Source organism: Diceros bicornis, chromosome 13 (assembly GCF_020826845.1).
Source record: "Diceros bicornis minor isolate mBicDic1 chromosome 13, mDicBic1.mat.cur, whole genome shotgun sequence".
NCBI lineage: Eukaryota > Metazoa > Chordata > Mammalia > Perissodactyla > Rhinocerotidae > Diceros > Diceros bicornis.
The window spans coordinates 40,876,388-40,881,028 of NC_080752.1; the positions used below are offsets into that span (position 1 = coordinate 40,876,388).

The 4,641-nt window shown below is 49.3% G+C and overlaps 1 pseudogene; it reads left to right on the forward strand.

Annotated features, from left to right (window-relative positions):
* The first annotated feature begins 705 nt into the window (after positions 1 to 705).
* On the forward strand, positions 706 to 1,998 carry LOC131412466 (zinc transporter SLC39A7-like; annotated as a pseudogene).
* Positions 1,999 to 4,641: the final 2,643 nt, after the last annotated feature.

Here is a 4,641-nt window from a genome sequence, read left to right on the forward strand (position 1 = left end):
AGAGGGTCCCTTCTGAATGGCTCAAACTCAATCTCTGAAATGAATTTTACCTGTGCCCCAGGATGCTCTTCAAGAATGCTGCAGTGCCTTCATTCATGTCAGAGAAATGTAACAACCAATTTATTCATTCTTTCCAGCTTTCCACTTCTTGCCTTGGGAGTCACATAGGAGTAAACAGAGATTAAAAACATCAATGTATGAGTATTCGCAACCTTGAATGGAAGGATCTGTGAACTGGGCAGTTTGCTCCACATGGTATAGCACGGAGGGGAGAAGTGGGTGATGTTTGTTTTGTTCTGTTTGTTTGCTTCTCCCCGCTACCCGGCCCCCAGCAGAGAGTTCTACCATTCTCTTCTGTTCGTGGCACCCTGCATCTTGACCACACAAAGCCCCCTCTTGTTTAATGATTTTTTCCACTTCACCCTGAATCCCCACTCCTACTTTTCTTCTCCACCATAGACACTCCCTTTAATCTATTTAATTTGTCTCATATTAAAAACAAACAAAAACTTTTCGTTAACCACATAGGCCTCTTCAGGCACTGTACCACACCTCTGCTTTTCTTGACAGCAAAATTCTTCAAAAGTGCCATCTCAGGAAAGGTCTTGGGAACAATGTGGGCGAGGAAAGAATGGAATGGGAGAGAGGCCCATAGGAGTGGACAGAGGGCATGAGTGGAGTGAAGCAGACCCCGCACAGGTATAGAGTTGAGGCTCAAGTGGAGTCACTGTCTCTGTCCCACTGGTTAGCACGATGGCCAGAGGCCTGGGGCCCCCCCACTGGGTGGCTCTGGGACAGCTGTCCTGGGCACGGTGGTGGCTGGACACAGTGGTCATGGCGACCTGCACAAGGACCTGAGTGCGGATTTCTGTGGCCACAGTCACAGGCACTCACATGTGGATTTCTACCATGGACACAGCCATGCCTGTGGCTGTGGCCACCACTCAGGAGAGCATCTGGCATGGGCATACCCCTGGTCACGACCATGGTCATTCACTTGAGGATCTGCACCATGGCCACTCCCATGAGAGCCTCTACTACGGAGGACATGGACATGACCATGAGCACAGCCATGGAGGCTGTGGGGAGTCAGGGGCTCCTGGCATCAAGAAGGACCTGGACTCGGGAGGCCACAGTGCTCACCTCCCCAGCTCCATTTTTCATCCTCTTTCTTGTTTCTGTGGAGTAAAACTCCTGGCACCGTTTTCTGTTCCAGATCTTGCTCAGTTTTGCCCCGGGGTGGGTGCCTGGGAGATGCCTTCCTGCACCTCATCCCACCTGCCCTAGAACCTCATCCCACCAGCCTCTGGAGCTCTGTGGGAGGGCCCCGTTCTGTCCGTGGGATTGTGGGTCCTCAGTGGAACTGTTGCTTCTCTCGTGGTGGAGAAATTTGTGATACACGTGACCGGAGGACATACACATGCTCACGGTCACACACGGAAGTCACGGACATGGAAGACAAGAGCGTCCTTCAAAGTTGAAGCAGAGCTCAGAGGAAGAAGAGAAGGAAGCCGGGGGCTCGTGGAAGAGAGAGGAGGGAGCACAGAACCCAAAGACGGGCCGTGGAGACCTCAGAATTCTGAAGAGGAAAAACCAGGTTCAGACCTGCACGTGTCGGCGAACCTGAATCTGGCTGCTGACCTGGCATGCAGTTTCACGGACGGTCTGGACGTTGGTGCTTCCTTTCAAAGGGACCAGGGGTTGGGGATCCTGACCACAATGACCATCCTGCTACATGAAGTGAGTGCATCCTGGTCCAGTCAGGCAGTAGGCGCACTGGCAGGCACAGCCTGTGCCCTCCTAACTCAAGGAAGGGCAGTGGGCAGTGAAGTGCAGGTGGTGCGGGTCCCAGCTGGGACCACCTGGGTTCTGCCATGCACTGCAGGCGGCTTTATCCAGGTAGCAACAGAGTCCGTGCTGCCTGAGCTGTCACTTCTGGAGGTGCTGGGGCTGCGGAAGCAAGTTGTCATGACGGTGCTGATTGCCCACCGGGAGTGAGAGGTGGGATTGACAGCCCCCCACCTTGCCCCAAACCTCTAGCCTGTAACTCCTCCAGGTCAGGGGTCTGTGGAGGTTGGGCCCTGGCCAGGGACATCTGCCAAAGAAGGAGTTGTATCCTAGGGAAGTGACGACTTGTTATGAGGGCCATCCAGGTTTGGCAGCCTTACAGGGGCTGTAGAGGTGAGAAAGAGAGGGACCATAGCGTTGGGCATGGGCTGATCATGTTGGTGGGCTTGGGGGGCTAAGTGGGGCCAAAAAGAAGGCTGGAAGAGGGAGGAGCAATGGCAGCCCACCCCATGTCTCCACCCCACCTGTTCTCAGAAGACTAAGCTGCCACACACAGGCTTCTCCAAGGTCCACCTCCTCCTCCCCCACCTGTTGGTGGAGGCTTCAGGAAAGAGCAGAATTTGGACAGAGCAGGAAGCAGGAGGAGTTGAAGAGAAACATCAATTAAACTTTAATGAGACCGGGTAGCATAGCGGTTAAGTTCGCGCTCCGCTTTGGCAGCCTGGGGTTTGCAGCTTCGAATCCCGGGTGCAGACCTACGCGCTGCTCATCAAGCCATGCTGTGGCGGCGTCCCATATACAAAAAAAAATAGAGGAAAATGGGCATGGATGTTAGCTCAGGGCTATTCTTCCTCACCAAAATAATAATAATAATAATAAAGTTCTTTAAAAAAACAAAAAAACTTCAATCATGTGTCCTGATTTGAGAGTGAATGGAGGGAGGGAGGAGTTACCTGCTCATCTCATGGCCTGGTTTTTGTGTGTGTTTCTGTTCTTTTTATATCACTGTTTGAATCGAGAGAGAAGGGTCGTGACCAGAAATAAAGTCTTTGGATCTTCCACTTCATTTAAAAAAAAAAAAAAGTCCCTACTACCTTTATCCACTTTTCCTCTTCCTAGTCTCTCTAGAGCCCTCTCCACTGAGGCTTTCCACACCACCACTGCACTAAACTATCCTTGCTGAATCTATTCAGTCCTCCTGGCTCATCTTAGCCTATCACTCCTTCCTTCTGGAAATATTTTCTTGCTTGGCCTCTAGGAGCCCACCCTCTCTTGGTTCTCTTCCATCCTCAGTGGCCATTCCTTTTCAGTTTCCTTTGGTGGCTCCTCACCACATTCCCTACTTCTTCTTCTTCTTCTTCTTCTTCTTCTTCTTCTTTTTTGCTGAAGAAGATTCGTCCTGCTGACCTTCCTCTTTTTGTATGTGAGCCACTGCCACAGCATGGCCACTGACTAGTGGTGTAGGTCCACGCCCAGGAACCAAACCTGGGCCGCGAAAGTGGACCAGAACTTAACCATTTAACCACCAGAACTTAACACACCAAACTTAACCACTAGGCCACTGGGGCTGGCCCCATCACCTTCCCAACCTCTAAATAAGAGTGCCTCAGGGCTTGGGCTCAGACTTCTTTGCTGTCTGCGCTCTCTCTCTCGGTGACTTCATCTAATCCCGTGATTTTTTTTTTCTTCTTTTTTTTGTGAGGAAGATCAGCCCTGAGCTAACATCCGTGCCAATCCTCCTCGTTTTTGCTGAGGAAAGACTGGCCCTGGGCTAGTCTTCTGTGCCTACATCTGTGCCCATCTTCCTCCACTTTATATGGGACACCGCCACAGCATGGCCTGACAAGTGGTGCCTCAGTGCGCACCCAGGATCCGAACCCAGGCCGCCAATGGCAGAGCACGCACACTTAAGCGCTACACCACAGTGCCAGCCCCTCCCATGATTTAAATACCATCTATATGCTGCAACTCCCAAATGTGTATCATTAGACCTCTCCCCCGAATTCTAGACATGAGTGGCCAACAGACCACTTGGTATCTCTACTTGGATGTCTAACAGGCATCTCAAACATAGCCCAAAGGAAACGCTTGGTTTTTTCTACCTAAACCTACTCCTCCCCCATTCTTTCCCACCCACAGAAAAGTAACTCCATTATTCCAATAGCTCAAGCCAAAACTCTCAGCAACATCCTTGATTCCAATATTTCCCTCATACCCATCCATTAATAAATTATCTGCTCTATTTTTAAATTCTATATCTTCTCATAGTTTGCAACTTGTGTTTTTGTTCTCTTTGTGGTATCTTTTGATGAACAAATGTTTTTAATTGAATATAGTCAAATTTACAAATTTGTTTCTTTTATGATTAGCACTTTTTAAAATATCTTGTTTAAAGAAGTATTCTCTAGCCCTAGTCCTTAAAGATATTCTCTTGAAGCTTTTCTTTTTTTCTTTGAAGATTTGCCTTTCAAATCTCTTATACCACCCTATTCTAAATCACTGTCACCGTTGGCCTGGGTCACTGTAATAGCCTCCTAACTGCTCTCCCAGCTTCTAGTTGCCTCTGCACAGTAACCATGGTGATCCTTTAAAAATGAGCCAGATCATTTCACTCCTCTGCTAAAAAGCCTCTAATAGATTCTCATATCATTCTAAGCAAAATTGTAAATGCTTACCACAGCCTGCGAGGCCCTGTGTGATCCCACCCACCACAATTTCCCTCACTTTCTATAACTCCCTCTCTCACTCCACTCCAGCCACACACTGGCCTCCTTAATGTTTCTAAAACATGCCAAACACACTCCCGCCTCAGGACCTTTGTACCTACTGTTCTCTTTGCCTGGAATTCTCTTC